Consider the following 12,593-nt stretch of genomic DNA (forward strand, 5'->3'; position numbering starts at 1 on the left):
GTTAGATTTGTTTACTCAATAATTTTTATTTTTTCACATGTTATTACTATTGATAACAAAATTAAAAGAATATCAAATATACTTTTTGTAACATATATACATCTAAAGTAAAATGGTCATATATATATATATATATATATATATATATATATATATATATATATATATATATATATATATATAGAGAGAGAGAGAGAGAGAGTGTGTGTGTGAGAGAGAGAGAGAGTTGGATTCATTTGTTCTAACTAATTATTGTCTGGACGTAAGAATGATTATGGACAAATTATTTTAAATATAATTAATTTTAATTTTAATTAATTAATAAGGGTAAATTAGTAATCTTTTATATTAATTAAATAATAATCTTAATTATATTCCCGTTTTCTATGGAAACTGTTAATTTAAAATGAAAAAAAGATCCTAACCTTTAATCTTTTATATATATAATTTTTAAGTTGATCCCGTCTTCAAAGATCCAACTACCACCGACGGTGAAAAAGTAGGAGGACCAAAGTCGATCTAAAACCCAAGCCCACTTCCACCTTCTTCAATTGCTGACCAAAAAAATCAACCACCCTCTTCACGTCGATCCCCCACCAGTCACCACTATTGACCGCCATCACTTGCGTCCACCATCTCGACATTGTGATTCTAGCAATCATTCCTCACCCTCCACTAATAAAATTAAAGAACGAAATCAATTCACACCCCTTGATTTATGGAGCAATTACCTTAAAATGTGACTGAATAACACCCAAACGTGACTAAGAGAGAGATGCAACAGAGAAATGTTGTCAACCGACATCCATAGGGAACGATGGCTCCGATTTCTCATAAAAAATAGTCGTAAATAGTGGCGTCCTGAAGAAGACGACGGTGAGGGAAGGTTCCAAACAAAGGTATGTCAATTTTGCTTTTAGATCGATTTTCCCCTAACCCTAACACAAGATCTCACAGGAAATCCCCATGAGTCTCTTTGGCGAGGATAGCATGTATGTCGATTTTGTTTTCACAGGAAACCCTAAATCAAATTTCTTTCTAAAAGCAAATTATGATCAGTTTTGAAGTTATATGAACTGTCAATTGTGGGTTTCAAAAATGACAAATCTTTTTCACCCACTTATAGCAGGTATGTCAATTTTTCAAAACTCTATAAGTGGGTTTCAAAAATGACAAATCTTTTTCACCCACTTATAGCAGGTATGTCAATTTTTCAAAACTCTATGATGATCCTAATGGTTTTTATTTTGAGATTCATATGCTATTAATACGTTCCTAAGAGTTCTTAAGCTTCATAATTCCAGATATGATATTATTCTTTTGTTGCGTTAATTGTAGGCAACACCACCAGTAAGTAGTACTTCGATTTGGAAGATTTATGCAACACCACTGCTCAATGGAATGTCTATTGTTTCAATGCTCATTCACCTTTCAACCGTCTCCAGGTATTCGACCTAATGCATCAATGAATTCAGATGTTGGTTTGATAGCTACTCCTCCTTACATGCATTAAAAAGGGTTTTAAATTGGATTTATTTTTGTGAAATTTGAATGCATTCCATAGTGTATTCCCTTTAACCTAATTAAGCTAATTCTATGAGAATAACTATCTTACCTCGTCAACGGGTCTTATTCTCATCTTTAAATTTTTCATTCTTTAAGAATATTTGGCAGATATTGTATTCTTTCATTTGAATAATGTGTAAATAGTATTATATTCTTGTAGAACCACATAAGAATGATTCTGCCAGAATTGTATTTCCAGTATAATCTCATAAGAATGATTATGGTAAAATCAAATAAGAATGATTTTGATAGTGTTCTATTGTAAAAGGTTTAATGTTTTATCATGATATTTGTTTCTTATGCTTTTCATATGTTTCAAGTTTTATCTAGGGATCACTTACCATCCTTCAGTTTATCTCCTTCTGTAGCTCCTTGTATAAATTCATTCTTATGTAATGAAATTCTGACAGAATGTCAATCTAATAGAATGCAAGAGTATTTTGAAGTGGCTCAAAGGTCAAATTTGCGCATGACATCCAGAAACGAAACAAGAAGGTGAATAGGGATTCATTCAAAAATGATGATAGTTTTTTTTTGCAAGAGATTTCAAGAATGATTGTAATGATCCTTTCGTAAAATCATAGCACACAAGTCACCAAGACTTGGCCAATGAAAATACAAGGTTCTCTATCAGAAATTGTTACAAAACAATTCTATAGATGTGATGTTTCTCACTCAAAGTACATTCCTTTGAACATCCTTTTTGCATAAAATTTTCTAATCTAGACATAAATTCTTAATTTCCAACTCCAAATATGGAAACATTTCCATATTTGCCATACGACAACTCATTCTTAATAGAATCTTATATATTCATAATAATGTCAATATGGTCCATCCAACACCATACTTCCAACTACTCACAAGCAAAAAATCCTTGGCGAACCTTAGATCGTTCTTTGATAGTTGTTTAATTATTTTAGTCAAAACCGTTGGAGTCCTTTTTCCCTCTTAATGCGCTAAGCATTTGGAAAATTTAGAACGATCAAACATTATAGCATATGCAATCGATCGTATACCCGAAGTGTATGGGACACGATTCATAATGTCTTACATAAAGACGTGATACTTTACCAGTCTTTTGCTATAATATTTCTAATTGCCATGTTCTCACAAATTTGATTATGAAAAGGGATGCCGTAATCATAACCAAATTTTGAGAATGCAATTATCCTTTCCATATATATAATTTCCTCATGTTGAACCATTCCAATACAACATTCATATATATTTGACTAAATTTGCTTAAAATTCCACAATCTAAGCCTTTAGATTTGAAATGAAGTATAATATTCTCTCCCTTAATTATAGCAAAACAACTTTTCAACCCCTACAACTTTGCCAAGTGAATCTTTGTTTTCTATAATTAATATTGCTATCTTGAAATACTTGAAATAATCATGCTCCCACTAACACGATGATTATTACCATACAAGCATAACACTTATGCTCCCACTAGCTTTGACATATATTTAGAAAATATCTGAACTTCCAAAAACAATGCTTATTGAATTCCTTAAGTTCATATTTCTAAATACCTGATGCTTTGATAAACCTTTATCTAAGCTTCTTAAACTCATACACATTTGCCTTAGAAAGCTCACATGTGTGTCTTAAAGAAATTCAAAACTTATGTTACTAAGTCCCAAATGTTCAAACCAATTGCCAAATCTCACAATTCGAACTATGAAAAGGGATGTCGTAATCATAATCGAATTTAAGAATACAATTTTCACAATTGCAATCTTCTTAAAATCTCTCTTAGTGAAAGCATTTCCTCACAATCATTTTCATGAAGGAGATAAACCTTATGACACTTAGATTTTAAAATGTATGTGTTCCTATCCATGTGAATTTGTCATAACAACATTCATAAGACAATGTTTGTGACATATCCAACTCATATGGATTGAACTTGTTCAATCTTGATTTCTCGCCTTATTGCAGCATCAATGTCCACCATTGCTTCCAGGTTGTTAAGCAGCTCACCCTTACCTTATCAATGTACTTTCCATTGATTAGGGTGCCTTGCCTTTATTCAATCCAATTGAGAACTCATAGAACTCATATTTCATAGTTGACTTAATCTGGAATGGCACATAAACAAAATTATGTCAACACCATAGGTCACCAACCTCAAGTTGTGTGCTAGTGATTAACTATCGGTTTATTCTTGATTGGCTCTTGATCTTTTCAAGACAATTGAGACTCCCAATGACTTCTTGACATATATGATTCTCTTTGTCAAGGAACTTTTCTTGACAAAACAAATATTCAAGAGTTAGTGCGAAATCTGTCACACCCCAAAACCGGAACGGCGGAAACGTTCTGGGGTGGATGACGTCATGTCAAGTATGACAACATATGCAGTATAGTAATCAAAGTACAACAACCATTGCATTAATAGTAATAGTTTTACACTGGTTACAAGTCATAGAATCATCTAAGTAATACAAGTAATAATATAGGTACAGCCTGGTACTAAACTGTCTTCACCAAAAGCTCCTGGGATGTACCTGTCTATTGCTGACCTGAAAATACAAGTTATTTGAAAGCGGGTATCAGCATTTTTATAAATGCTAGTGAGTTCACAAGTATTTAGTGTCATTTTATTCAAATAACTTTATAAAAAGTAGTAGTTTAGAATCAACGGTGTATTAGAGTCCTTTCCAGAAAATCCTATATTTTCTTAATTAAAAGCAATCTTCTACCAAGACCCGACAGTGTTATGTTTTAAAGAGAATTTCCCTAAAATATTATCGTTACCAAATTACGATATTTGACTTTAAAGAAAGTAGAAGGATATTACAAGTAAAAACATTAGGGAAAATAACATATGCCTCAGCAGTAAAGACTGCTGACTAAGGCAAAAGAAGCCATAGACTCCAGGGGAGTATCGAATGAACGACATGCCTGACTCAGTCTAACAAAAGGAGATACAGACCCCAGACAGTATCAAATGAAAGATACAGCTAGCAAGGTCCAAAAACAGTGAATATAGACCCCAGACAATATCAAATGAAAGATACAGCTAGCAAGGTCCAAAACAGTGAATACAGACTCCAGACAGTATCAAATGAAAGATACGGCTAGCAAGGTCTAAAACTGTGTAATTCTAAGAGTGTATTTCCAGCATACAGTGTTAAACTTCGTTACCTTAAAGCCATGAATTATAAGGTAACATGGAGATACTCGTAACCATACTAATCGACACTAGAGTACTTGACGCCCTGCAAGCGTCGGTGTGAATATGACATTTGTCACCCCTTGGCTTGGTAGGCCTTGGACTGTAGCTAGCAGTCAGGGTGCGGGGGTGTCAATCCCGTATAGATCTATACACACAATGTCTGCTCTCCCTACAAGAGACTATGGTTACCAACTAGACAATGGAGAAGGTCGTGTCCTGGAGATGTATCCCGAACAGTGAATTTTGATGTAAGTGCTAGACTAGCAGTAGAGACTCATAACTGAACTGATCAATGTAAACCCATATGTCTATACATGTATACATGATATATAATTAATGATCAAACGACCTTCGGATGGATATCCGATCCCACCAGACCACATCCAAACGAGGAAAAGGAAATAGGGCGAACTAGCCTTCCTAAGTCCTTTAAACATTATTTATATAGCTATACAAGTATAGGCATACATTTAACTAAGTAGAAGCGTTAACAAAGTAGAAGTGTTTCACAAAGTAGAAGCGTTTCTCGAAGTAGAAGTGTTAATAAAGTATAAGCGTTTACGAAGTAGTAGCATTAATAACGTAGGAGTGTTTCTCGAAGTAGTAGCATTAATAAAGTAGGAGAGCTAATAAGTAGAAGCGTTAATAAGTAGGAGCGTTTATAAAGTAGGAGCGTTAACAAGTAGAAGCGTTAATAAGTAGGAGCGTTTACAAAGTAGAAGCGTTAACAAGTAGAAGCGTATCACGAAGTAAAAGCGTTAACAAAGTAGTAGCATTTAACTAAGTAGGAGCATTTAACTAAGTAGGAGTATAAAGAAGTAGTAGTATCTCACGAAGTAGGAGTATAAAAACATGAAAGAAAACTTTGATGAAAACTTTGGAAAACCTTTACACTTAAGAAAATTGTGCCTTGGTATTCTTTTGTAAAACACGTTTGAAAACCTTTAGAAATCCTTTGATAAACCTTTCATAAACACGTTTTGAATGTAATCTCGAATAAACAATATCGGTAGAGAAACCTTTGTTTGAAACAGCACAAGAGATAATTTGAGAAAAGATTTAAACAAGTAAAAACTTTTTGGAAAAACCATTTATTGTATCATACTTGGAAAAACAGTTAACAATGTAATAAATCCTTGTGCATGCGGGTTATCAATCACATGTGATTGATTTGATAACTGGCATGTTTAACTTGTATTCTCCCCCCCCCCCTCCCCCATAAAAACATGTAAAAACATTTAAAATGTTAATTCAGGGGTATGAACTCACTTGTTGTAAGTGGATCGGGTGAAGGTGCCGGTTGGGTGCTCGGTGTGAAATGAAGACTTGAACACACTTAGTGACCTAATAACATATGTTGACATATGTTTTCATACAATTAGTAATTATAATACTAATTAAACACGTATACGCATCCTAAAGTGTGGAAAACACTTTGCTCAAGTGTTAGGAGTGTCCCGGGTAACATCTAAGGGAGTGTATGGCTTAGATAGGGAGTTTACTCTTCAAGAGTAAACTCTTTATAGAGTTCACGGCCCTAAGACCAACTCCCCATGATTTTACGGCCGTAAATGCATGGTGGGGGTGTTCTAGGATGCTAAATGGTCTTATCTCACTCATAGAATTAGGCTAGGTCCAAATATAAGGCATATGAGTGGATTTAAGGCAACAAATGGACCATTTGAGGAGTTTACGGCCCTAAACAAGGGGTTTATGGCCATAAGCTCCTATATGCATATTCTTTTGGTGTATTAAGGTCTTAAATGGTAGAGAATAAAGTCCTATGCATTTTTCCAAGTCAAATGAAGAAGTTAGGGCATCATTTGGGCACTTTTTGGGAGTTTATGGCCCATGGACCATTCCTAGGGGGGTTTACGGCCGTAAACTCCTAAGTCCAATGTTTCCTTAATGTTTAAAGCCTTTACTTCAATGGGGTTTGCTTCTAGACTTTTTCCAAGGCCATAGGAGGTGTTTGAAGGCATTTCTAACACCTTAAAAGGTGTTCACGGCCTATGAAGAGGGGTTTACGGTCCAAGAGTGTTCTTGGGCCGTAAACTCATGCTTACTCTGCAAAATGCAAGGTTTTAGTGTTCTAAGCTCGAAGGTGTAGGTCCACAAGTCATATCTAAGCCTTAGGGGTAGTTTAGAGGGGTTTTGGGGCTTAAAAACCCCACTTAAGGGTGTTCACGGTCCAAAAGTGTTCTTGGGCCGTAAACAGATAATCTTGCCCCTATTTGATGTCTTAAACACGAATTTGCATGATAACTAAGCTATACAACAAGTTAGGGTAGATTACTTACTCGTTTGGAGCTCGAAACGGGCGTTTTTGACTCGAAAACAAGTTGTAGAGAGAGAGTGAAAAGGGTGGAAATGAAGTTTACTCTCCCTTATATAGGGGCTTGAGTTGGGGCTTAGTGGAAATCTACCCGATACTGCCGTTAAACGGGGCTTTTGGTCGCACCCGATTAAGTGGTCGTATTTTGGCTTGGTTGAAACTAAAACTTTTCCAGGGATTAATGAGGGTGTTTCTAATTTGTTTCAACCCTTACCAAGTCATTATAAAAGTCTCAAATTAATTAACCAATCCAAAAGGTTAACGGACATTTTAACAAAGCGAGGCTTATTAACGGAACGAGGGGTTAAAAATAACGGAATATATTTCGGGTTGTCACAAAATCCTATCAAGACTAACACTTCGCTCAATTGGTTCTCGTTGGTCTTTGTCTTCTACAAGACATCACAACTTACCAATTTCAAATGTGCAGGAATAAGTAGACTTTTTCCAATTCCACGTTTGTTGAGTGTTATAAACCTACTAAAGACGTGTCACTCAATTCCCAATCTTGGAGTATGACTCTAAGACTCGATATTGGAACGAAGTATGATTGACTTCTTGATTTAACCATTCCCACAATTCCCGATTCCTCTCCTTAGACATACAAATGTACTAAGACTCACTTAGAGGATCAATTGAGATATGTTTCTTAATCATTAAGACTTTATCATAAAACACAATAAAAGGTACTCTCCCTTCTTCTTAGAAGAGAGAAACTTTTATCTTTCTGCCTTCTTGATTCTTCTTATTCGTTCTGCCATTTATTGAAACCTTTTCAATCAACTCAGAATTACACTTAATCTTATAAGCATAATCATATTTACTAAACTTTAGTAAATCATGACGAATATCTTTATCACTCTTGTGGTGGACTTGATCAGCGCACAACCAAGTGTACCAGATCCCTAGCCCTTCTCTTGACTCTTTGTCAAGGAATTAGTCTAATTTCCAAATATGAAAGTTATTCATTCATCACACAATGCAAGTTTCATGATTCCAAGTTTCTGTCCAATTGAAACTTGGGCGATGAGAAACTCTCCCTATTTGGTAAATTCTCAACATTTCCACAAATATCAAAACAAGAATCATATCCAATTTAACATTGCTAAATTTAGAAATACACAAACATCCATTTTCACACATGCCATTGTAAGGATAAATAAATAAATAAAAACTCAAAATTTATTTTATTGCGGAAAAACATTTCCTTACAATGCAATTCAATTGAAAACTATTCTATTACATATTTCTTAACAATCTATCTTAACTCCAAAGTAGCAGCTCAAAAATCTGATCTTTAAGCAATGCGATCGAAATCCATTTCTTCACGATCAGATTCAGCTCACTTCTTCCCTTAAGCTTTCTCTCTTTTCTTCGATCCTTCAAAACATGAAAATGTAATCTTATCACATCATGTATTAAGAATCTAGAATAGGAACTTAAAAGAGTTAGATGGTGGATTTCACCTGAAGTAGAGCCATACGTCTTGACTCTCCCATCTCTTAGATCTCTCAGGTAAATAGGGCAGCTTCGTCTCCAATTCCCCTTCTCTTGGCAATAAAAGCAAATGGACTCCTTTGGCACAACACATGGGACAATCTCATACTTAGTCCTTTCTGGACTTTCAATTTTGCCAGTGTCCATTGAAGTTTGGGAGTTTGATTCACCAGACAAATTTGCTTGACCAGCATGCCAAATCATTATTAATTCAGCATCTATAAGCAAATATGTCAAATCAATGAGGGTTACGTCATGATCCATCATATAGTACTCTCTAACGAACTCACTATATGATTTAGGAAGTGACTGCAGAACCCAGTCAACAGCCAACTCACCTGAAATCTCGACACCCAACATCCTTAACCTATCAATGTGTGACTTCATCTCTAAGACGTGTGCACACACAGATTTCCCATCTTCGCATTTACTTGCCAAAAGGGCTTCAGTTAGCTTGAACTTTTCAATCCTTCGAACTTGTGGGCCAGGGAGAACAATAGGAGGAGGTGGAGGAAGTGAAGCATGATCCCTGGTTCCTCGATTATATCGTGGAATATCATCTTCATTTTGAAAACTTGTTCCATGGGATTTGGGAAGACCATTGTTAGATTCAGTCATCTACAAAATGGGAGAAAATTCAAGTTAAGTTGATTAGAATCCTTGATGTAACACCCAAATGAAACATCAAGGCTACGATCCAACACAATACTCTACAACCTAGAAGAGGGATGTTGTAATCTAGTTGCAGAATATTTGAAGGTAGGTAAATGACGATTTACCAATTTCCACCATGAAAAACGAAAATGAAATTTAAGTTTTAAATGAATTGAAACTCCTAGATCTTTTGAGATTCATTGAACTTTTTCAATGGCATGTTTAAATCTCGATTATGCCCTTCATTTGTTACTGGGATGCCGAGGATCACAAATAAGGTGTAAATAACCATGTGAATGTACTTGGTGCACTCAATGTCATGCTCACCTAATCAATGTGTCGGTTAACCACACACGCTCCATTGATCTATGACAGACATCGATTCACCCTTCGCTACCAATGCCAAACCCAAATTAGTGTGTCGGTTAACTACACATGCTCCACTAACGTTTGACAAGGGTACAAAGTGTAATTCCATGGATTAGCATACAATTTCACATTTTTCCTAAAGCAACTATGATTTGGGAATTTGTAAAAGCATGTAGTTACTTTGTATTTCATTATACTTATAATGGAAGGTTTCTGTCCTATCCTACCCGTTCGGCTAACGACCCTCCACTAGTCAAGAGTACGGTGGGTACGAGTGGATACCCATTCAATCGCCATTTTATAGGTAATTTCCTTAAACACCCCTTATAGACCAGCTTCGTGAATAAGGCCTACTAACGGTAAGACTGACTCTTTACTCATATATATATATATATATATATATATATATATATATATATATATATATATAATATTAGACTTTTAATGTTACACATATATATTATAGGGTGTATTTTACACTTTTAAAATACTAGGGGTTTTTAGATCTTAAGATTTCAAATTAAGACTTCTAATTAAAATTTAAATCCAAAACTTGAAGGCAAGTTTTGAAACTTTTCCAAAATTAGGGTTTAGAATTTAAATATTTCAAAATTAAACTTTTAATCAAAATTTAAATTCCAAAACTTGAGGACAAGTTTTGAAACCTTTCAAAACATTAAAGTTTAACTATTTAAATTTCAAAAATAAAAACTTTTAAGTTCAAATTTAAACTATTAAACCTAAAGGGAGTAAATTGAAACTTTTTCAAACTTACTAGAGCAAATATTTATCTTATAATAATCCTATATTATCAATATTTAACCAAATCCATCAATTTTGAAAAGGATAAACATTCCAAACATAAAAAATCGATTTTAGGCAATAAAAACGAGTTTTGGTAATTACCCTTAACAAAATCTGCTCAAAAAATCGAAAATCCCGGAAACTAACCTTTGGACTCGTCGAGTCCACCATGGAACTCGTCGATTTGGGCTAACTCGTCGAGTCCATGAATGGACTCGGCCAGTCAGCCTGTCAGAATGCAAAAATTTTGATTTTTCTGATCTTTGGCAGTCCAATTTTGCATCTATTCAATAGAAAAACAACCTAGGCTCTGATACCACTGATGGGTTTTGAGCATAACATCAATCCTATGGTGCTCATGCAACCCTAATTGCTTGGATATAGTTTTTCTACTTTGAACATGCAATAAACTTCCAAGACTTACAAACCCTAGATCTAGCATACTAGTAATCAAATTAACATATGAATTAGGGTTTAGATCTTACCTTGATTGTTATGTAGCAATAACAATCTATTCCTTAGCTTAGGAAAGCTTAGTGCCTCAAGTGTTGCACCTCTAATGGAGTCACAAACACCACTAAGCAACAAGATGAAGAAGAGAAGAGGAAGGAGCACCAAAATCGTCCAGAAACCTTAAGGGAATCATTCACCATGTTTTTGGGGCTTAGGGGCTCCTTAAATAGGTAGACAATTAGGGTTATCTAACAAGGAAACCCTAATTTGACTACTTAAGCCCTAAGCAGTCCATGAACCCATTCTTTAGAAGCCTTGGACGAATTCTTATGGGCTTCCCCATATAATTCGTCTGCTCCACCTTCTATGGAGTCCATTAGCCCATCTATGTAATTATCTTATAATTACACAATAAGTCCCTTAAGTTTAATTAATCTCTTTTAGCCACAAAATTAATTCCTAATTAATTCTTGACTAATATTAATTAAACAATATGATTTCTCCTTTAATATATTATTTTCATAATATATTAATAAATCATAATTAAACCTTTATTTTCATAATATATTAATAAATCATAATTAAACCTTTCTCTCCTTAATTTCATCCTACATATTGCTATGGTGAAGGCAACCCAAAAGGACCATGCTCATCATCGGGTCAAGTACATACCAAAATAGTTATGGACTTAGACACTAATCCAACACTTTCTACATGGGATTATGGATTAATCTTCTTCGGTTTGGAGAGATCTGCTATGGTTGGGTTCGGTAGCCTTGGGAAGGCAGTGTGTGTCTGGGGTTATAATTTCATTCTTCAAGCTGTCTGGATGCTAGGGATGGTACGGAACGATTTCAAGGATGAAATCTAATTCAAGTGGTGGAGAGTTGTAACACCCAGAATCTTGAGGAGTAATTGTAAGGAATAAACCCCATTTTGAGGACTAGACACGGCGTGTTGGAGGAACCAACACGGCGTGTCTAGTTAAGTAAAAGTGTTACTCTCATTAAAGTCAACACGACGTGTTGGTGTCTAAACACGGTGTGTTGGAAGATGGGAAGGAAACCCTAATTTTTAGGATGTTGCACCTTATATAATCTATTTAAGCCCTAAGGTTTGGTCTCCTTACCAACCTCCATTGACACTGAAACCCTAAAATTGATCCCTAAGTCTCTTGGTGGTGTTCTTGAGCTAGTAAGAAGTTCTTGGTGCTCATTGTTGGCCTTTGTGAAGGAAGAGGAGATCTTGAAGTTGTCTTGATTGGTGAATCGGCTTTGGATCCAGAACCATCTTCTTTTGTGCAAGCATTCTAAGGTATTGAGTTTGAACCTTGACTTATAGATGTTTAGATCTCTTCATTTTGTGCTTTGTTGTGCTTTTGGTCCCTTTTGGGTTGATGAGAGGGTGAAGTCGTTTAAGGCTTGTTATTCTAGATCTGAGTTTGTTTTGGGATCCTTGAGCAAAAAGGCGCAAGCTTTATGAGATTGTTGATGTCATGCATGAATTAAGTCAATTATTAAGTCCCTTTTAAGCTTAAGAGCTTCATTTAGACATGCATGAGCGTAAAGTTGGCAACTTTAAGTGGTTTCTAACTCAAGGAAGTCAGATCTATGTTTTAAGGCTATGTCTCTAAGGATTGAGTGCCTTTTGGTTAAGCCTTTGCACTATCAAGCCTTTTTGGTTGGATTTGGACCCTTTTTGGTAATCCCTATGGGTAAAGATGGAAAC

This window comes from Lactuca serriola, chromosome 5 (genome assembly GCF_051521515.1).
Source record: "Lactuca serriola cultivar US96UC23 chromosome 5, Lser_US96UC23_V15, whole genome shotgun sequence".
NCBI lineage: Eukaryota > Viridiplantae > Streptophyta > Magnoliopsida > Asterales > Asteraceae > Lactuca > Lactuca serriola.